General features: G+C 47.5%; 1 non-coding gene across 1 annotated transcript; it reads right to left on the reverse strand.

Moving 5' to 3' along the window:
- Positions 1-17,716: 17,716 nt before the first annotated feature.
- Positions 17,717-17,791, reverse strand: Trnas-uga. The gene has a single exon. It is a non-coding gene; the product is annotated as a tRNA-Ser (tRNA).
- Between the last annotated feature and the right edge of the window lie 5,887 nt (positions 17,792-23,678).

Consider the following 23,678-nt stretch of genomic DNA (forward strand, 5'->3'; position numbering starts at 1 on the left):
CATACACCCTGCAGGCTTCAGCTGCATTTCGTCGACACTCGGCATAGATGAGTATCATCTCGCCCTTTCAGAGTTCGAATACACCATGGTCACAGTTCCTACAACACTACACTATCACAGACGTCTGGCAACACGGTGTACTACAGTTGGTCTGCGTGCGGAGACGAATGCAGAATAGCAATAGCAGCAAGCGCTACATGCGGACACTGCGACAGCTAGACCAAACCACAACAGTGCACTACAGCCACACTCGTAAACACGGTCGTCATCGTAAACATGTCCCTGCAGATGCTGCTCGCCGACCGTGGCCCGTGTTTGTTACAACACGCAACTGAACGTCGGAGATTTCAAGCGTCAACTTTAGGTTACAATATCTCCGGATGTAATTAATGTTTTACAATGCAACAAACGGCACTGATTACGTATTTGTTTATATGTTCAGATGTGCTAACAAAACTAACGTGGTTCCATTTATAAAAACGTAGGTTTGTGTTAAAAACATACTTCCGTGCATTTTTGTATGGTTTGTGTTAAACAATTACACTAGCCCCTCTCCTCACGTTCGGTCTGTGGAATCGGTTCGTCAGTATTTGATGTGGTTTACGAAATATATCCAGCGGTAACGTTAGGTGACTCACCCTGTATATTTACAGCTCGTATAAAATAGATATGTATTTCAAAGTTTTACTGACCTTCAAAGTAGTCACCAGCATTGTGTATAAACCATTGCGAGTGATGTGAAAGTCGTAGGATACTCTTAGTACTGCCAGTTGTGTTGACAGTTTGAGTGGCGCGGTCTATTGCCCGACGAATTTTAGCAGCTCTGAAGCGAGTGCCTTGAAGTGTTTCATTCAGTTTAGAAATCGAGTTGAACTCAGGAAGGCTTAAGTTATGGCAGTGCAGTAGGTGGTATAGCACTAACAGCTCCATCATGCAAACAAATCAGCAACAGCTTGCTCTGTACGTGCTTGAGCATTGTTCTGCGAAATGATGGTCAGGTCCCGCAGAAAGCGTCATCACTTATGTCTCTATGCTGTTCATTTTTCGAACACAACCTATGACCATCTGCAAGCTGTTACTGATTTGCTTGACTGATGGAGCTGCTAACTGCTACGCCACCTACTGCACTCCCCTGACACAAGCCCTCCTGAGTTGAACTCGATTTCTAAACTGAAGGAAACACTTCACGGCATTCGCTTCAGAACTGCTACAAATTTCTCGGGCAACAGACCGCGCCGCTCGAACTGTGAACATAACCGGCGCTGCTAAGGGTATCCAATGACTTCCACATCGCTCGCAACGGGTCATACACAATGCAGGTGGCTACTTTGAAGGTCAGTAAAACTTTGAAACACGTTTCAATTTAGTACGAGCTGTATATAAATAATTGCCACTATTAAAATTCCAACCCTCTTATATGTAGATCTGACAGGTTATATCACTTTATCCGTATGCATTCTCGAAATCTCTTCCGCAACTTTGTCTCTATAAGCCAGAGATATAGCATAAGGTGGCACAAAGAATTTATTTTGCGGACACACATTAAATTTGTACCGACGTTTCCTTAACGATCCTATTTTTGGCAGAAACACTTCTTTGTTCCACAGCAGCACATTTCGTACCTCACTACACTCAACAGGCCCCATGTACTGCACAGTTTTTATTTTGTTTTCAATCACCTCTCCAGTTTCTCTAATCACTGCTTCCTCCTTGTCTTCACTGTCTTCTTCAGACAATTGCTCAGATGATCGGTCTTTCCCATTATGACAATCAGCCTAATTAAGCGTAATGGGAGTGACTGGAAATTGCGCTTGTATAAGACACTCTTCGAATCTAATACAAATGGTTACCCCCTTATTCAATGCAACTTCCTCTCCTCCTAGGCCAAGAATCACTCGGTATTCATTCCAAAATTCATGCCTATTATTAACTGCAAAATTTGGCACGATTAGGAAACTGTTGTCTATTTTGTGTCCTTGACTCGTGAACTCCAAAAGAATCTGCAGGCTGGCTTCCACGCGTCTCCCAGGCAGAACCCCTTTCACTTTCGTCCTTTTCATGGCCGGTGCTGGTCGGCTCCTTTCCTCGGAACAACGTTGAGCTGCCTCAGAAACAGCAGTAATACGGCTGCCACTGTCCAGAATACCGTGCAGCCGTACCCCTCATATTGAGACAGTGATCATGGGGTGGAGGTCCTGTCGAGTTAACACTCCTTATTCCTCCGGCAACATCTCCGACAAGTCCTCGTAATCTCGCAAGTGTATTGTACTCTGCCTGATAATAGTCATGGGATTGTACTGAATCCTTCCCACACGATTCTGGCGTCAGTTTACTATCGGGCTACGATTCCATTGTACACTACTGGCCATTAAAAGTGCTACACCACGAAGATGACGTGCTACAGACGCGAAATTTAACCGACAGGAAGAAGATGCTGTGATATTCAAATTATTAGCTTTTCAGAGCATTCACACAAGGTTGGCTCCCGTGGCGACACCTACAACGTGCTGACATGAGGAAAGTTTCCAACCGATTTCTCATACACAAACACCAGTTGACCGGCGTTGCCTGGTAAAACTTTGTTTTGATGCCTCGTGTAAGGAGGAGAAATGCGTACCATCACGTTTCCGACTTTGATAAAGATCGGATTGTAGTCTACCGCGATTGCGGTTTATTGTATCGCGACATTGCTGCTCGCATTGGTCTAGATCCAATGACTGTTAGCACAATATGGAATCGGTGGGTTCAGGAGGGTAATACGGAACGCCGTGCTGGATCCCAACGGCCTCGTATCACTAGCAGTCGAGATGACAGGCATCTTATCCGCATGGCTGTAACGGATCGTGCAGCCATGTCTCGATTCCTGAGTGAACAGATGGGGACGTTTGCAAGACAACAACCACCTGCACGAACAGTTCGACGACGTTTGCAGCAGTATAGACTATCAGCTCGGAGACCGTGGCTGCGGTTACCCTTGACGCTGCATCACAGAGAGGAGCGCCTGCGATGGTGTTCTCGACGACGAACCTGGGTGCACGAATGGCAAAACGTCATTTTTTTCGGATGAATCCAGGTTCTGTTTACAGCATCATGATGGTCGCATCCGTGTTTGGCGACATCGCGGTGAACGCACATTGGAAGCGTGTATTCGTCATCGCCATACTGGCGTATCACGCAGCGTGATGGTATGGGGTGCCATTGGTTACACGTCTCGATCATTGACGGCACTTTGAACAGTGGACGTTACATTTCAGATGTGTTACGACCCGTGGCTCTACCCTTCATTCGCTCCCCGCGCAACCCTACATTTCAGCTGGATAATGCACGACCGCATGTTGTAGGTCCTGTACGGGCCTTTCTGGATACAGAAAATGTTCGACTGCTGCCCTGGCCAGCAGATTCTCCAGATCTCTCACCAATTGAAAACGTCTGGTCAATGGTGGACGAGCAACTGGCTCGTCACAATACGCCAGTCACTACTCTCGATGAACTGTGGTATCTTGTTGAAGCTGCATGGACAGCTGTACCTGTACACGCCATCCAAGCTCTGTTTGACTTAATGCCCAGGCGTATCAAGGCCGCTATAACGGGCAGAGGTGGATGTTCTGGGTATTGATTTTTGATGATCTATGCACCCAAATTGCGTGAAAATGTAATCACTTGTCAGTTCTAGTATAATATATTTGTCCAATGAATACCCGTTTATCATCTGGATTTCTTTTTGATGTAGCAATTTTAATGGCCAGTACTGTATTTACTTTAGGAACGAAGTGAACAGGAAACACAGGGCAGCCGTTGCGATATATCTGGATGAAAAAAAGTGAAGAAATCTAAAAAGAAATGATCGTCGGTCGAACTAACTGTAGAAAAGTCAAATAAATCCTTCCGTGAAATTAAAATGCAAACTTGGTAGCATCAGGAGTGCAGTGGGGATCCCAGTGTTAAATGGAGAGGAAAGAGCGAGTAGGTGATAAGAGTGTAGTGAAGGCCTGTATGAGAGATAGAAGAAGGAATGGGAGTCGTTAATGGAATCCAGTATTAGAGTCAAACGATCTCTGGAAGACTTGAGATACAAATAAAGGAGAAGGGGGTAGATAACATTTCATTACAATTTCTAACATAAGTAGCTGAAAAAGGCGGCCGAACGAATATACAAGTTGGTGTGTAGAGTCCGTGAGACTGTTGGCGTTCCATCAGACTTTGGGAAAAGTATCAACCATACAATTCCGAAGATAGTAAGGACTGACAGTGGGAAAACTGTTCCACAGTCAGGTTAACATGTCAATGCAGCTAAAAGGTTGACAAGATTAATATACAGAAGGTCGGAAATGTGGCGTCATGATTTAGATACGTAGGACAAATTACTTTTACACGTAAGTATCTGTCAGGCACGTGACACAGTTCTGCGAATAACTTTACAACAGTGTGTGGGTCGGAGGCCAATAATCGGATTGTCGTTAGTTCATTATGGCGCTACGAAAAGACTCTTGAACTGCCGGAACTGCCGGTGCGTGCTTTCCACCTACCTTCGTCTTCGACAAGAGACTGAAAACTATTTTTTTCCTCTTTTTTGCGGTCAGCCGCAAAGTGATGGAGAGCGTACTGATTTTAATTTCCAGTCTGCAAGTCCGCATTACTGTTTGTGCTCACAGAAAGAAAATGTTCCTACTTGCTGTTTACTCAGCGGGAACACGAACTATGACTACAAATAATAGTTCTGAGTTCTAACTGACTGAAATTTTCTGCAAAACTTCAACTCACAAAATATTAGTCTTAGTATTGCAAGTAATGTCTCTATTGCAAACAGTTCAGAGACGACCTCTATTGGAAGGTCCAAGTAAAATGGTCTATCGCTCTGACATCTAATCACCAAAAGTTAAAAATAGCCCCGCTACTTGTCACGCGGATTCGTCAACATTGCGGGCGGCACATAAACAGCTACTCTCGTCAAATCTAAATAATTCATGACGGTGTACAGTCCCGGCGAGTTCACTTCCTACTTTTACGGAAAACTCATTCAAGTCTGCCAAGCTCTGACGTCATCCGAGGCACAAAGCACGCGGGCGTTTGAGGACCACTTTCTCGGAGATGTATTAATCAATAGTTCTGTCGTTTAACAATTTACAATCTTCTTAATTTTTATGTATATAGATTTAAGTTTGCTTCAGTTACTGAAAACGTTTTAGCTAGACTGCGTTTAAACTTCGCTGGCTAGGATTTCTGGAATGGGACCGTCAGTAGAACATGACCTCTGAACGGCCTCTTCAAGATTCCTTCTAACCATTGTTATTTACAATACAGTCTTGAAACTTGGTACAGCTGTATTTTTCACGAATGTAATCAACTGCTGTAATTAGAACTGTCTATTACAAATACAAATGATGCTTAGTCTATCATGAATAAAACCGTTTTCGTTCCAAATTCGGTTCTTAGTAAATAACTTGAAAATTAATACAGGTAGGTTATTTGTGTGGCGTATTTAATGTTTTCACATAAAAATGAGGCTACATACGAATTTTCAGCATTTCGAGTCTAGTATTTATCGGCTCCAACTTTCCGTAAAACGCCGGTTTTAACCAAGATATTACCCTCATCATGTTGAGACTTGCGATTTTTAATTGTGACACACGTTTGCATATTCTGACCGGTTTTTACCTTTCTAGTTTTATTATTCAGCACCACTTATTTCTTTAAGATCGTATATTTTGCGTAACATATTCATTAGATGATTCTGAGACTTTACAGTGTTAACAACAATATACTTAAGCAAACACTGACGAAGTTTGGAAAACGTATTTTACTTTTTAATTTCACTCTTAAATTGTGCTGCAATCCTTTTGTTATGTTGAGCACACGCCCGTTATGGCGACATGGCGTTCGTAGTAGTGGACTGGGGTAAGATCTGGCACAGCCGTTCGCCTCTGTACCTCTTACAGTGATACAGCGCTTGTTTTGCGTCAAGTGATTAGAAAAATCGATTTCACTGAACGTACCTGATTCTTCATTAGAAACTACAGCTTTTGAGATGCACATTTCAAAAACAGCGTGATGGACGTCAGGAATGGATATCTCATATTAAAGCCCAGTAATAGCTTTTTGGATACTTTTGATAGGACTGTGTTACAGGCGCATTTGTTTATTTCATTGGCATACTGGAGTTCCATCTAGTGGGAGATCTAGGACTTTGTCTGTGAAATGATTGACAGGGTTCTTCATTTACGAACGGAGAGGACCGCCGACAGCACGCCACACCTAGGTGTTCGCGAGGTATTCTAGGCAGGAATTTTGTTTACAAAGGAAAATAGCTTTCAAGGTAGAAGAACTGTTTGGTTTCGGCAAGTCGAGACAGTTCTTACCTCTCGAACTGCTGCAAGTGTTGTTTGCAATAGAGAGGGCTTTTAGCATTAACAGCAGAACGCTCCAATTTCCGAGAGTATAACTGTGTTATTGGAGGCTGCCGTTGAAAGGGTTTCCTTGTTTGCTGACGACGGGCTGAGAGCTGTTCCTGGAACATCCCAGGAAGGACTTTGTGAAAATGACTGAGAGTGTTCTTCGTTCGCAAACGGAGAGGATCGCTGGCTGAGTACCACACACACGTGTTCGAAAGTATCCTGTTGTTCCAGGCCGTCACCAGCTTTTGTTTGCTATACACGTGCATATTTGTGATTGGGTTTTCGCGTGGCGTAGGGTGCGTGTTTTCAGCTGCCGTGTTTTGCGGTGAGTTTATTGCTATCTTCAGCACCCTGTATTGAATATGTGGGCGAAGTTTATTACGATCGATAGCTGTGTTGGAGTACAGTGTTTCACGATGTTTCCGACGCGTATAGGATCTTTATACGATATGCAGGTAAATTTTTTTCACGATCTACTGCGCATATGGTTTTCTAACCGATCTGGATTGGTGATCTGTAGCAGTACATTTATGTAATTAAAAGAGGTTTTTTGTTACATGTTTGGATCTGTATATGATCTTTGCAGTATATTTGGATATGTAGCTGCGCATATGACTTTTTGAAACTGATATAGACGAAAATAATGAGAAGCAGCAAAACTGAGAACAGCGAGAAACTTAACATCAGGATTGCTGCTCACGAAGTAGATGAAGTTAAGGAATTCTACTACCTAGGCAGAAAAATAAGCAATAGCGGAAGGAGTAAGGAGGACATCAAAAGCAGACTATCACAGGTAAAAAGGACATTCCTGGCCGAGAGAAGCCTACGAGTGTCAAACATAGCCTTAATTTGAGGACGAAATTTCTGAGAATGTACGTCTGGAGTACAGCATTGTATGCTAGTGAAACATGGACTGTGGGAAAACTGGAACAGAAGAGAATCGAAGCATTTGAGATGTGTTGCAAGTGGCGAATGGTGAAAATTAGACAGACTGATAAGGCAAGGAATGAGGATGTTCTGCACAGATGGGAGAGGAAAGGAACATCTGGAAAAGGAAAAGGAACAGGATGTTAAGACATCAGGGGATGACATCAGTGGTACCATAGGGAGCTGTACATGGCAAAAGCTGTAGAGGAAGGCAGAGTTCGGAATACGTCCATCAAATAATAGCGGATGTAGGTTGCAACCTAACCTCCTCATTTCAAAGTAGCACTTGCAACCTACATCCTCAACTACCCTCCCGACCTGGTACAGAAGCAAATAACCAGAGCCACTTCGTCCGCAGCTCGTGGTCGTGCGGTAGCGTTCTCGCTTCCCGCGCCCGGGTTCCCAGGTTCGACTCCCGGCGGGGTCAGGGATTTTCTCTGCCTCGTGATGACTGGGTGTTGTGTGCCTGTCCTTAGGTTAGTTGGGTTTAAGTAGTTCTAAGTTCTAGGGGACTGATGACCATAGATGTTAAGTCCCATTGTTCTCAGGGCCATTTTTTTTGAAGAGCCACTTTCTCATCCCCTCAAACCCAGAACCTTCCACAGAAGAACCCCAAAAGTGCCCCACTTGTGACAGGATACTTTCCAGGACTGGATCAGACTCTGAATCTGGCTCTCCAGCAGGGATACGACTTCCTCAAATCCTGCCCTGAAATGAGATCCATCCTTCACGAAATCCTCCCCACTCCACCAAGAGTGTCTTTCCGCCGTCCACCTAACCTTCGTAACCTCTCGGTTCATCCCTATGAAATCCCCAAATCACCTTCCCTACCCTCTGGCTCCTACCCTTGTAACCGCCCCTCCCACCACCACCTAATCCAGTTCTGTAACTCAGAAGGTGTACACGATCAAAGGCAGAGCCACGTGTGAAAGCACCCACGTGATTTACCAACTGACCTGCCTACACTGTGAAGCCCTCTATGTGGGAATGACCAGCAACAAACTGTCAATTCGCATGAACGGACACAGGCAGGCAGTGTTTGTTGGTAATGAGGATCACCCTGTGGCTAAACATGCCTCGGTGCACGGCCAGCACATCTTTGCACATTGTTACACCGTCCGGGTTATCTGGATACTTCCCACTGACACCAGCCTATCAGAACTCCGGAGATGGGAACTTGCCTTTCAATATATCCTCTCTCCCCGTTACCCACCAGGCCTCAACCTCCGCTGATTTCAAGTTGCCACCCCTCGTACATCACTTGTCACTCAACAACATCTTTGCCTCTGTACTTCCGCCTCGACTGGCATCTCTGCCCGAACTCTTTGCCTTTACATATGTCTGCTTGTGTCTGTATATGTGCGGATGGATATGTGTGTTAAAAATGGTTCAAATGGCTCTGAGCACTATGGGACTCAACATCTTAGGTCATAAGACACCTAGACTACCTAAGGACGCCACACACATCCATGCCCGAGGCAGGATTCGAACCTGCGACCGTAGCAGTCCCGCGGTTCCGGATTGCAGCGCCAGGACCGTCCGGTCACCGCGGCCGGCAGGATATGTGTGTGTGTGTGTGTGTGTGTGTGTGTGCGAGTATATACCTACCCCCTTTTTCCCCTAAGGTAAGTCTTTCCGCTCCCGGGATTGGAATGACTCCTTACCCTCTCCCTTAAAACCCACATCCTTTCGTCTTTCCCTCTCCTTCCCTCTTTCCTGACGAAGCAACCGTGAGTTTCGAATGCTTGAAATTTGTGTGAGTGTTTGTGTGTATTTTATTGTGTGTATCTATCAGCACTTTCTCGTTTGGTAAGTCACAGCATCTTTTTTAATACACACACACACACACACACACACACACATATATATATATATATATATATATATATATATATATATATATATATTCTTCCACCTACGCTCAATGGAGCACGTTATCATGATTTCATACGGGATACTCTACCTGTGCTGCTAGAACATGTGCCTTTACAAGTACGACACAACATGTGGTTCATGCACGATGGAGCTCCTGCACATTTCAGTCGAACTGTTCGTACGCTTCTCAACGACAGATGCGGTGACCAATGGATTGTTAGAGGCGGACCAATTCCATGGCCTCCACGCTCTCCCGACCTCAACCCTCTTGACTTTCATTTATGGGGGCATTTGAAAGCTCTTGTCTACGCAACCCCAGTATCAAATGTAGAGACTCTTCGTGCTCGTATTGTGGACGGCTGTGATACAATACGCCATTCTCCAGGGCTGCATCAGCGCATCAGGGATTCCATGCGACAGAGGGTGGATGCATGTATCCTCGCTAACGGAGGACATTTTGAACATTACCTGTAACAAAGTGTTTCAAGTCACGCTGGTACGTTCTGTTGCTGTGTGTTTCCATTCCATGATTAATGTGATTTGAAGAGAAGTAATAAAATGAGCTCTAACATGGAAAGTAAGCGTTTCCGGACACATGTCCACGTAACATATTTTCTTTCTTTGCGTGTGACGAGTGTTTCCTGGAAGTTTGGCCGTACCTTTTTGTAACACGCTATATATATATATATATATATATATATATATATATATATATAGAGAGAGAGAGAGAGAGAGAGAGAGAGAAAGAGAGAGAGAGAGAGAGAGGGAGAGAGAGAGAGACGGGGGGGGGGGGGCGGGAGGGGTGAGAGAGAGGGAGGTTCAGGAGGAATGTCATATAATTTGCGAGATGATCCTACATGTGAAGTCTACACACATGAATGATTATGAAGACATGTGACATGTGTGAATGTTACTTACCGAATTGCAGTGTAGGCCCTGTGGTGGACAGAATAATGGTGAGACAGATGACTGATCCACCCTACAAGAAGTGTTCAAAAAGTCCCCTGCCCAAGTTAGCGCGCTTGTTAATGCGTTGGAGGATGTGTTGTGTTGACATCGAACGTCATCTCGGCGGACTTAAATGCGGGCAATAGTATCGGTGATGCGAGCGACAATTTTTTTTACGTGTATCCACATTCTAACCGGATACGTCCCTCTTTAACCAGCCCCATAAACAGAAGTCTAATGGGGTTAGACGAGATGATCTGGCAGGCCAGTTAAAAGGTCAGCCGCTACCACTCTACAGTCGAGGAATTGATTGATTATTTGTACGAAATTTTGGCATTTGTTCCTTTCTGAGCTTTACCTCCCTATTTCGAGCGCTATTGAAAATTCTTGCATCAGGATAACACCCAAAAATGATGAAATAAAGAAAAAACCACTCTATATTCTTCTACATCAACAGCTCAGCACAGATTGAGCGTTTCGCGCCACATTCCTGGTGGGGGAGGAGGGTGTAGAGGGAGGAGGGAGGTGAGGGAGGAGGGAGGGTAGGGTAGTGATGGAGGGGAAGGGGTGCAAGGGGGAGGGGAGGAGGAGGGGAATCGGAGGGGGGGAACATCGGTTTGACGTTGCCACATCTACTGACGCTTTCTTGGATCTGCTGTCTTGAATAATTTTGGCAACAATGCAGACTGCACTCGTACCGGTCTGGCCTCTCGACTGTGAGGACCATGGTGGGTACACACATACCTCTGAGTACTCCAGCTGGTGGACAATTGTGTCAACAGTACCAACAGAGATGTCCAACTGAGCAGCGAGGTGTCTGATTGTGACTCATCGACGTCCACGTTCCAATATTGCAGGAGTCACAGCTGTGTACGGCCAGGCAGCACGCGGGAGATGGGTCAGGTTTGCGCGACCTTGCTGTGATGATGACAGACACCTCGCCCAATGACTCACCGTGCTTTTGTTCACTGCCAGGTCTCCGTAGACATACTGCAAGTGCCTGTGAATATCTGCGACACTCTAGTTCCCCGCCAAAAGAAACTCAGTGACAGCTCTCTGATTGGAATGCACCTCCGTTACAGATGCCATTTTGAAGGCTAGATATAGCAGCGCCACCTATTGATGTTTCATAAACTATAGGGGCTGAAGGGGGAATATTTCATCACATCCCACAACAAATTGCGTTTTTTTTTCAACCGAAATTGGCTGAGAAACACAAATGTGTTGCATTACTCATGCCACGCCTCTCTTACAATGAGTTATGGGTTTTGTGTCCTCAGCCGAGGGCCTACTTTGGCACTTGTCAGCATTATGTAGGCACTAGGTCATTGAGGTATGGAAATAAGTGAACAGTGAACAATTAATGACACCATAAAACAGTTTATGAGGGGGTACCCAAAAAACTGGATTTTTTTTAAAAAGCTTTGTACTTTCAAATTGTTTACAAAACAACCTTGTTGTTGTTGTGTGGTCTTCATTTCTGAGACTGGTTTGATGCAGCTCTCCATGCTACTCTATCCTGTGCAAGCTTCTTCATCTCCCAGTACCTACTGCAACCTACATCCTTCTGAATCTGCTTAGTGTATTCATCTCATGGTCTCCCTCTAGGATTTTTACCTTCCACGCTGCCCTCCAATGCTAAATTTGTGATCCCTTGATGCCTCAGAACAAGCCCTACCAACAGTCCCTTCTTCTTGTCAAGTTGTGCCACAAACTCCTCCCCAATTGTATTCAACACCTCCTCATTAGTTATGTGATTTACCCATCTAATCTTCAGTATTCTTCTATAGCACCACATTTCGAAAGCTTCTATTCTTTTCTTGTCCAAACTATTTATTGTCCATGTTTCACTTCCATACATGGCTACACTCCATACAAATACTTTCAGAAACGACTTCCTGACACTTAAATCAATACTGGATGTTAACAAATTCCTCTTGTTCAGAAACGCTTTCCTTGCCATTGCCAGTCTACATTTTATATCCTCTCTACTTCGAGTATCATCAGTTATTTTACTCCCCAAATAGCAAAACTCCTTTACTACTTTAAGTGTCTCATTTCCTAATCTAATTCCCTCAGCATCACCCGACTTAATTCGACTACATTTCATGACCCACGTTTTGCTTTTGTTGATGTTCATCTCCTTTCAAGCTTCAAAATACTCTCCATTACAACTAATACATTTGTTGCCTGGTGCTTCCACTGTTCAAACCGTTTTTGCAGTCATCTTTAGAAATGGCTGGCAGCTCTTCCCTCGTTTTTTTCTGACTTCTTCAATGTTGTCAAATCGGTGTCCTTTCATGCCCCTTTCCAAGAGTGGAAATGAAAAAAACTCGCACAGAGCCAGGTCAGGCGAGTAAGCTGCATGGCGTAGCAGAACCGTGTCATGTTTAGCCAAAAACTGCCTAACAGTGATGGCTGTGCCTGCAGGTGCATTGTCATGGTGGAAGAACCAGCCTCATGTCTACCACAAATCGGGCCTTTTCTGACGAATACTGTTGCATAACCTTCTTAAAACTTCAAAATAAGAGGTTTGGTTGACTGTATGACCAGGGGGAACAAACTTTCCGTCGATTTGGGCAGTTGATGGACATCCAGAACTAGGTTTGTTGTCTGTCGACACGTCGCAATTTTTAAATCGAGAAAAACCACTCGTACAATTGGGTTTCTCCCATAGCGTCATCTTGCTAAGCTATTTTTATTGGGTCTCACCCACTCGTCTCATATACGGTGCCTAAGGGATGCAGCGTTCTCGGAACTCTGTACAACAATTCAAACAAATAACATTAGTAGTTTTATTTCTATACAGCAGATTGACAATACTGAACCTGGAGATTTACAAGTAGCAGTCGCAAACGATGGGCGACATGCAAACAGTTATGTTCGTCGCTATAGACAAGTCCGGGCAAGCAACTGTTAAGGATCACTACTAGCTATTCTTGTAGCACGCTCCACGAATACGTTCCACTAATGTCTGCATACTGAGCAGATCTGAGCGGCCGAGCGTGGCGGCAGCGGCCCTTATATTCACTTCTTGCAGGGGGCGCTCCTGTCGTGATGCGGCCCTCGTCACCTCACCATTGGGCGACGTCGTTACACCGTCTTCTCTGATCTTGCGTTCTTTGTACTCGTTCCAGCGCTTGTGGTTACGCCAGAACAGTTTTCAACATAAAACAGTGTCAGAAACACTTTTACCCAGTAGAAAAAAAATTTCACAGTTGCACGTTGCTCACTTAAACTTGCCATCATAAAAAACGAAACTAGACCGAAACAGCGCTACCAAAAACAATCACTGCAGATGAATAGAACAAGCCTGGTTGACAACACCGTACCTGAACTGGTGACGAGTGGCGCTATACACGCCTAGTGGCAGAAAAGCGTACTACACAAGCTCCGCCCACAGCAATGTTATCTCGATTTTTTTTCTTTTTTGGGGGGGGGGGGGGGGGCACCACCTTGGTATAATAAATACGAGGTGCATTTAAGTTCTAAGGCCTCCGATTTTTTTTCTCCGGACTGGATAGAGATAGAAACATGCGCATTGTTGTAAAATGAGGCCGCGTTCATTGTCAATACGTCCCAGAGATGGCAGCACCGTACGGCAGATGGAATTTTACCGCTAGCAGCGACAATGAGAACTGTTTTAAATACTTAAAATGGCGACGTTTTCCTTACTTGAACAGCGTGCAATCATTCGTTTTCTGAATTTACGTGGTGTGAAACCAATTGAAATTCATCGACAGTTGAAAGAGACATATGGTGATGGAGTTATCGATGTGTCGAAAGTGCGTTCATGGGTGCATCAGTTTAATGAAGGCAGAACATCGTGTGACAATAAACCGAAACAACCTCGGGCTCGTATAAGCCGGTCTGACGACATGATCGAGAAAGTGGAGAGAATTGTTTTGGGGGATCGCCGAATGACTGTTGAACAGATCGCCTCCAGAGTTGGCATTTCTGTGGGTTCTGTGCACACAATCCTGCGTGACGAACTGAAAATGCGAAAAATGTCATCCAGGTGGGTGCCACGAATGCTGATGGACGACCACATGGCTGCCCATGTGGCATGTTGCCAAGCAATGTTGACGCGCAACGACAGCATGAATGGGACTTTCTTTTCGTCGGTTGTGACAATGGATGAGACGTGGATGCCATTTTTCAATCCAAAAACAAAGCGCCAGTCAGCTCAATGGAAGCACACAGATTCACCGCCACCAAAAAAATGATGGTGTCCATGTTCTGGGACAGCGACGGCGTAATCCTTACCCATTGCGTTCCAAAGGGCACTATGCTAACAGGTGCATCCTACGAAAATGTTTTGAAGAACTAATTCCTTCCTGCACTGCAACAAAGACGTCCGGGAAGGGCTGCGCGTGTGCTGTTTCACCAAGACAACGCACCCGCGCATCGAGCTAACGTTACGCAACAGTTTCTTCGTGATAACAACTTTGAAGTGATTCCTCATGCTCCCTACTCACCTGACCTGGCTCCTAGTGACTTTTGGCTTTTTCCAACAATGAAAGACACTCTCCGTGGCCGCACATTCACCAGCCGTGCTGCTATTGCCTCAGCGATTTTCCAGTGGTCAAAACAGACTCCTAAAGAAGCCTTCCCCGCTGCCATGGAATCATGGCGTCAGCGTTGTGAAAAATGCGTACGTCTGCAGGGCGATTACGTCGAGAAGTAACGCCAGTTTCATCGATTTTGGGTGAGTAGTTAACTAGAAAAAAAATCGAAGGCCTTAGAAATTGAATGCACCTCGTATTGACGCGCTCGCTACACTGACCCGTCAGAATTATCTCTGATGTCTTAGCAGGTATGAATGCGGATGTATCGGGACGCCACTGCAAGGCGAGAAAGACATTGTTAAAGTATTCTGCAACGCAGTCACGTGAGGTGGAAACAGCCGTGCCGCGCCTCAACTATCCCTGGACGTGCGTTAGCCCTCTGCAGCCGGCGTATGAAGACACTGCAGTCCGTCAGCATTCCGACATAGCGCCAGTTGGCAGTGGCATTCACAAGAAGCGGCTGCGGCTAAGCCTGTAGCCCTTACAGTAACCAGCTTAGTTTTTTAATTTTTAAAGCCTCATCCAAATTCCAGAATGAGATTTTCACTCTGCAGCGGAGTGTGCGCTGATATGAAACTTCCTGGCAGATTAAAACTGTGTGCCCGACCGAGACTCGAACTCGGGACCTTTGCCTTTCGCGGGCAAGTGCTCTACCAACTGAGCTACCGAAGCACGACTCACGCCCGGTACTCACAGCTTTACTTCTGCCAGTACCTCGTCTCCTACCTTCCAAACTTTACAGAAGCTCTCCTGCGAACCTTGCAGAACTAGCACTCCTGAAAGAAAGGATATTGCGGAGACATGGCTTAGCCACAGCCTGTGGGATGTTTCCAGAATGAGATTTTCACTCTGCAGCGGAGTGTGCGCTGATATGAAACTTCCTGGCAGATTAAAACTGTGTGCCCGACCGAGACTCGAACTCGGGACCTTTGCCTTTCGCGGGCAAGTGCTCTACCAACTGAGCTACCGAAGCACGACTCACGCCCGGTACTCACAGCTTTACTTCTGCCAGTACCTCGTCTCCTACCTTCCAAACTTTACAGAAGCTCTCCTGCGAACCTTGCAGAACTAGCACTCCTGAAAGAAAGGATATTGCGGAGACATGGCTTAGCCACAGCCTGTGGGATGTTTCCAGAATGAGATTTTCACTCTGCAGCGGAGTGTGCGCTGATATGAAACTTCCTGGCAGATTAAAACTGTGTGCCCGACCGAGACTCGAACTCGGGACCTTTGCCTTTCGCGGGCAAGTGCTCTACCAACTGAGCTACCGAAGCACGACTCACGCCCGGTACTCACAGCTTTACTTCTGCCAGTACCTCGTCTCCTACCTTCCAAACTTTACAGAAGCTCTCCTGCGAACCTTGCAGAACTAGCACTCCTGAAAGAAAGGATATTGCGGAGACATGGCTTAGCCACAGCCTGTGGGATGTTTCCAGAATGAGATTTTCACTCTGCAGCGGAGTGTGCGCTGATATGAAACTTCCTGGCAGATTAAAACTGTGTGCCCGACCGAGACTCGAACTCGGGACCTTTGCCTTTCGCGGGCAAGTGCTCTACCAACTGAGCTACCGAAGCACGACTCACGCCCGGTACTCACAGCTTTACTTCTGCCAGTACCTCGTCTCCTACCTTCCAAACTTTACAGAAGCTCTCCTGCGAACCTTGCAGAACTAGCACTCCTGAAAGAAAGGATATTGCGGAGACATGGCTTAGCCACAGCCTGTGGGATGTTTCCAGAATGAGATTTTCACTCTGCAGCGGAGTGTGCGCTGATATGAAACTTCCTGGCAGATTAAAACTGTGTGCCCGACCGAGACTCGAACTCGGGACCTTTGCCTTTCGCGGGCAAGTGCTCTACCAACTGAGCTACCGAAGCACGACTCACGCCCGGTACTCACAGCTTTACTTCTGCCAGTACCTCGTCTCCTACCTTCCAAACTTTACAGAAGCTCTCCTGCGAACCTTGCAGAACTAGCACTCCTGAAAGAAAGGATATTGCGGAGACATGGCTTAGCCACAGCCTGTGGGATGTTTCCAGAATGAGATTTTCACTCTGCAGCGGAGTGTGCGCTGATATGAAACTTCCTGGCAGATTAAAACTGTGTGCCCGACCGAGACTCGAACTCGGGACCTTTGCCTTTCGCGGGCAAGTGCTCTACCAACTGAGCTACCGAAGCACGACTCACGCCCGGTACTCACAGCTTTACTTCTGCCAGTACCTCGTCTCCTACCTTCCAAACTTTACAGAAGCTCTCCTGCGAACCTTGCAGAACTAGCACTCCTGAAAGAAAGGATATTGCGGAGACATGGCTTAGCCACAGCCTGTGGGATGTTTCCAGAATGAGATTTTCACTCTGCAGCGGAGTGTGCGCTGATATGAAACTTCCTGGCAGATTAAAACTGTGTGCCCGACCGAGACTCGAACTCGGGACCTTTGCCTTTCGCGGGCAAGTGCTCTACCAACTGAGCTACCGAAGCACGACTCACGCCCGGTACTCACAGCTTTACTTCTGCCAGTACCTCGTCTCCTACCTTCCAAACTTTACAGAAGCTCTCCTGCGAACCTTGCAGAACTAGCACTCCTGAAAGAAAGGATATTGCGGAGACATGGCTTAGCCACAGCCTGTGGGATGTTTCCAGAATGAGATTTTCACTCTGCAGCGGAGTGTGCGCTGATATGAAACTTCCTGGCAGATTAAAACTGTGTGCCCGACCGAGACTCGAACTCGGGACCTTTGCCTTTCGCGGGCAAGTGCTCTACCAACTGAGCTACCGAAGCACGACTCACGCCCGGTACTCACAGCTTTACTTCTGCCAGTACCTCGTCTCCTACCTTCCAAACTTTACAGAAGCTCTCCTGCGAACCTTGCAGAACTAGCACTCCTGAAAGAAAGGATATTGCGGAGACATGGCTTAGCCACAGCCTGTGGGATGTTTCCAGAATGAGATTTTCACTCTGCAGCGGAGTGTGCGCTGATATGAAACTTCCTGGCAGATTAAAACTGTGTGCCCGACCGAGACTCGAACTCGGGACCTTTGCCTTTCACGGGCAAGTGCTCTACCAACTGAGCTACCGAAGCACGACTCACGCCCGGTACTCACAGCTTTACTTCTGCCAGTACCTCGTCTCCTACCTTCCAAACTTTACAGAAGCTCTCCTGCGAACCTTGCAGAACTAGCACTCCTGAAAGAAAGGATATTGCGGAGACATGGCTTAGCCACAGCCTGTGGGATGTTTCCAGAATGAGATTTTCACTCTGCAGCGGAGTGTGCGCTGATATGAAACTTCCTGGCAGATTAAAACTGTGTGCCCGACCGAGACTCGAACTCGGGACCTTTGCCTTTCGCGGGCAAGTGCTCTACCAACTGAGCTACCGAAGCACGACTCACGCCCGGTACTCACAGCTTTACTTCTGCCAGTACCTCGTCTCCTACCTTCCAAACTTTACAGAAGCTCTCCTGCGAACCTTGCAGAACTAGCACTCCTGAAAGAAAGGATATTGCGGAGACATGGCTTAGCCACAGCCTGTGGGATGTTTCCAGAATGAGATTTTCACTCTGCAGCGGAGTGTGCGCTGATATGAAACTTCCTGGCAGATTAAAACTGTGTGCCCGACCGAGACTCGAACTCGGGACCTTTGCCTTTCGCGGGCAAGTGCTCTACCAACTGAGCTACCGAAGCACGACTCACGCCCGGTACTCACAGCTTTACTTCTGCCAGTACCTCGTCTCCTACCTTCCAAACTTTACAGAAGCTCTCCTGCGAACCTTGCAGAACTAGCACTCCTGAAAGAAAGGATATTGCGGAGACATGGCTTAGCCACAGCCTGTGGGATGTTTCCAGAATGAGATTTTCACTCTGCAGCGGAGTGTGCGCTGATATGAAACTTCCTGGCAGATTAAAACTGTGTGCCCGACCGAGACTCGAACTCGGGACCTTTGCCTTTCGCGGGCAAGTGCTCTACCAACTGAGCTACCGAAGCACGACTCACGCCCGGTACTCACAGCTTTACTTCTGCCAGTACCTCGTCTCCTACCTTCCAAACTTTACAGAAGCTCTCCTGCGAACCTTGCAGAACTAGCACTCCTGAAAGAAAGGATATTGCGGAGACATGGCTTAGCCACAGCCTGTGGGATGTTTCCAGAATGAGATTTTCACTCTGCAGCGGAGTGTGCGCTGATATGAAACTTCCTGGCAGATTAAAACTGTGTGCCCGACCGAGACTCGAACTCGGGACCTTTGCCTTTCGCGGGCAAGTGCTCTACCAACTGAGCTACCGAAGCACGACTCACGCCCGGTACTCACAGCTTTACTTCTGCCAGTACCTCGTCTCCTACCTTCCAAACTTTACAGAAGCTCTCCTGCGAACCTTGCAGAACTAGCACTCCTGAAAGAAAGGATATTGCGGAGACATGGCTTAGCCACAGCCTGTGGGATGTTTCCAGAATGAGATTTTCACTCTGCAGCGGAGTGTGCGCTGATATGAAACTTCCTGGCAGATTAAAACTGTGTGCCCGACCGAGACTCGAACTCGGGACCTTTGCCTTTCGCGGGCAAGTGCTCTACCAACTGAGCTACCGAAGCACGACTCACGCCCGGTACTCACAGCTTTACTTCTGCCAGTACCTCGTCTCCTACCTTCCAAACTTTACAGAAGCTCTCCTGCGAACCTTGCAGAACTAGCACTCCTGAAAGAAAGGATATTGCGGAGACATGGCTTAGCCACAGCCTGTGGGATGTTTCCAGAATGAGATTTTCACTCTGCAGCGGAGTGTGCGCTGATATGAAACTTCCTGGCAGATTAAAACTGTGTGCCCGACCGAGACTCGAACTCGGGACCTTTGCCTTTCGCGGGCAAGTGCTCTACCAACTGAGCTACCGAAGCACGACTCACGCCCGGTACTCACAGCTTTACTTCTGCCAGTACCTCGTCTCCTACCTTCCAAACTTTACAGAAGCTCTCCTGCGAACCTTGCAGAACTAGCACTCCTGAAAGAAAGGATATTGCGGAGACATGGCTTAGCCACAGCCTGTGGGATGTTTCCAGAATGAGATTTTCACTCTGCAGCGGAGTGTGCGCTGATATGAAACTTCCTGGCAGATTAAAACTGTGTGCCCGACCGAGACTCGAACTCGGGACCTTTGCCTTTCGCGGGCAAGTGCTCTACCAACTGAGCTACCGAAGCACGACTCACGCCCGGTACTCACAGCTTTACTTCTGCCAGCACCTCGTCTCCTACCTTCCAAACTTCACAGAAGCTCTCCTGCGAACCTTGCAGAACTAGCACTCCTGAAAGAAAGGATATTGCGGAGACATGGCTTAGCCACAGCCTGTGGGATGTTTCCAGAATGAGATTTTCACTCTGCAGCGGAGTGTGCGCTGATATGAAACTTCCTGGCAGATTAAAACTGTGTGCCCGACCGAGACTCGAACTCGGGACCTTTGCCTTTCGCGGGCAAGTGCTCTACCAACTGAGCTACCGAAGCACGACTCACGCCCGGTACTCACAGCTTTACTTCTGCCAGTACCTCGTCTCCTACCTTCCAAACTTTACAGAAGCTCTCCTGCGAACCTTGCAGAACTAGCACTCCTGAAAGAAAGGATATTGCGGAGACATGGCTTAGCCACAGCCTGTGGGATGTTTCCAGAATGAGATTTTCACTCTGCAGCGGAGTGTGCGCTGATATGAAACTTCCTGGCAGATTAAAACTGTGTGCCCGACCGAGACTCGAACTCGGGACCTTTGCCTTTCGCGGGCAAGTGCTCTACCAACTGAGCTACCGAAGCACGACTCACGCCCGGTACTCACAGCTTTACTTCTGCCAGTACCTCGTCTCCTACCTTCCAAACTTTACAGAAGCTCTCCTGCGAACCTTGCAGAACTAGCACTCCTGAAAGAAAGGATATTGCGGAGACATGGCTTAGCCACAGCCTGTGGGATGTTTCCAGAATGAGATTTTCACTCTGCAGCGGAGTGTGCGCTGATATGAAACTTCCTGGCAGATTAAAACTGTGTGCCCGACCGAGACTCGAACTCGGGACCTTTGCCTTTCGCGGGCAAGTGCTCTACCAACTGAGCTACCGAAGCACGACTCACGCCCGGTACTCACAGCTTTACTTCTGCCAGTACCTCGTCTCCTACCTTCCAAACTTTACAGAAGCTCTCCTGCGAACCTTGCAGAACTAGCACTCCTGAAAGAAAGGATATTGCGGAGACATGGCTTAGCCACAGCCTGTGGGATGTTTCCAGAATGAGATTTTCACTCTGCAGCGGAGTGTGCGCTGATATGAAACTTCCTGGCAGATTAAAACTGTGTGCCCGACCGAGACTCGAACTCGGGACCTTTGCCTTTCGCGGGCAAGTGCTCTACCAACTGAGCTACCGAAGCACGACTCACGCCCGGTACTCACAGCTTTACTTCTGCCAGTACCTCGTCTCCTACCTTCCAAACTTTACAGAAGCTCTCCTGCGAACCTTGCAGAACTAGCACTCCTGAAAGAAAGGATATTGCGGAGACATGGCTTAGCCACAGCCTGTGGGATGTTTCCAGAATGAGATTTTCACTCTGCAGCGGAGTGTGCGCTGATATGAAACTTCCTGGCAGATTAAAACTGTGTGCCCGACCGAGACTCGAACTCGGGACCTTTGCCTTTCGCGGGCAAGTGCTCTACCAACTGAGCTACCGAAGCACGACTCACGCCCGGTACTCACAGCTTTACTTCTGCCAGTACCTCGTCTCCTACCTTCCAAACTTTACAGAAGCTCTCCTGCGAACCTTGCAGAACTAGCACTCCTGAAAGAAAGGATATTGCGGAGACATGGCTTAGCCACAGCCTGTGGGATGTTTCCAGAATGAGATTTTCACTCTGCAGCGGAGTGTGCGCTGATATGAAACTTCCTGGCAGATTAAAACTGTGTGCCCGACCGAGACTCGAACTCGGGACCTTTGCCTTTCGCGGGCAAGTGCTCTACCAACTGAGCTACCGAAGCACGACTCACGCCCGGTACTCACAGCTTTACTTCTGCCAGTACCTCGTCTCCTACCTTCCAAACTTTACAGAAGCTCTCCTGCGAACCTTGCAGAACTAGCACTCCTGAAAGAAAGGATATTGCGGAGACATGGCTTAGCCACAGCCTGTGGGATGTTTCCAGAATGAGATTTTCACTCTGCAGCGGAGTGTGCGCTGATATGAAACTTCCTGGCAGATTAAAACTGTGTGCCCGACCGAGACTCGAACTCGGGACCTTTGCCTTTCGCGGGCAAGTGCTCTACCAACTGAGCTACCGAAGCACGACTCACGCCCGGTACTCACAGCTTTACTTCTGCCAGTACCTCGTCTCCTACCTTCCAAACTTTACAGAAGCTCTCCTGCGAACCTTGCAGAACTAGCTCAGTTGGTAGAGCACTTGCCCGCGAAAGGCAAAGGTCCCGAGTTCGAGTCTCGGTCGGGCACACAGTTTTAATCTGCCAGGAAGTTTCATATCAGCGCACACTCCGCTGCAGAGTGAAAATCTCATTCTGGAAACATCCCACAGGCTGTGGCTAAGCCATGTCTCCGCAATATCCTTTCTTTCAGGAGTGCTAGTTCTGCAAGGTTCGCAGGAGAGCTTCTGTAAAGTTTGGAAGGTAGGAGACGAGGTACTGGCAGAAGTAAAGCTGTGAGTACCGGGCGTGAGTCGTGCTTCGGTAGCTCAGTTGGTAGAGCACTTGCCCGCGAAAGGCAAAGGTCCCGAGTTCGAGTCTCGGTCGGGCACACAGTTTTAATCTGCCAGGAAGTTTCATATCAGCGCACACTCCGCTGCAGAGTGAAAATCTCATTCTGGAAACATCCCACAGGCTGTGGCTAAGCCATGTCTCCGCAATATCCTTTCTTTCAGGAGTGCTAGTTCTGCAAGGTTCGCAGGAGAGCTTCTGTGAAGTTTGGAAGGTAGGAGACGAGGTGCTGGCAGAAGTAAAGCTGTGAGTACCGGGCGTGAGTCGTGCTTCGGTAGCTCAGTTGGTAGAGCACTTGCCCGCGAAAGGCAAAGGTCCCGAGTTCGAGTCTCGGTCGGGCACACAGTTTTAATCTGCCAGGAAGTTTCATATCAGCGCACACTCCGCTGCAGAGTGAAAATCTCATTCTGGAAACATCCCACAGGCTGTGGCTAAGCCATGTCTCCGCAATATCCTTTCTTTCAGGAGTGCTAGTTCTGCAAGGTTCGCAGGAGAGCTTCTGTAAAGTTTGGAAGGTAGGAGACGAGGTACTGGCAGAAGTAAAGCTGTGAGTACCGGGCGTGAGTCGTGCTTCGGTAGCTCAGTTGGTAGAGCACTTGCCCGCGAAAGGCAAAGGTCCCGAGTTCGAGTCTCGGTCGGGCACACAGTTTTAATCTGCCAGGAAGTTTCATATCAGCGCACACTCCGCTGCAGAGTGAAAATCTCATTCTGGAAACATCCCACAGGCTGTGGCTAAGCCATGTCTCCGCAATATCCTTTCTTTCAGGAGTGCTAGTTCTGCAAGGTTCGCAGGAGAGCTTCTGTAAAGTTTGGAAGGTAGGAGACGAGGTACTGGCAGAAGTAAAGCTGTGAGTACCGGGCGTGAGTCGTGCTTCGGTAGCTCAGTTGGTAGAGCACTTGCCCGCGAAAGGCAAAGGTCCCGAGTTCGAGTCTCGGTCGGGCACACAGTTTTAATCTGCCAGGAAGTTTCATATCAGCGCACACTCCGCTGCAGAGTGAAAATCTCATTCTGGAAACATCCCACAGGCTGTGGCTAAGCCATGTCTCCGCAATATCCTTTCTTTCAGGAGTGCTAGTTCTGCAAGGTTCGCAGGAGAGCTTCTGTAAAGTTTGGAAGGTAGGAGACGAGGTACTGGCAGAAGTAAAGCTGTGAGTACCGGGCGTGAGTCGTGCTTCGGTAGCTCAGTTGGTAGAGCACTTGCCCGCGAAAGGCAAAGGTCCCGAGTTCGAGTCTCGGTCGGGCACACAGTT

The sequence above is a fragment of the Schistocerca americana genome, chromosome 9 (assembly GCF_021461395.2).
Source record: "Schistocerca americana isolate TAMUIC-IGC-003095 chromosome 9, iqSchAmer2.1, whole genome shotgun sequence".
In the NCBI taxonomy this organism is placed as follows: Eukaryota; Metazoa; Arthropoda; class Insecta; order Orthoptera; family Acrididae; genus Schistocerca; species Schistocerca americana.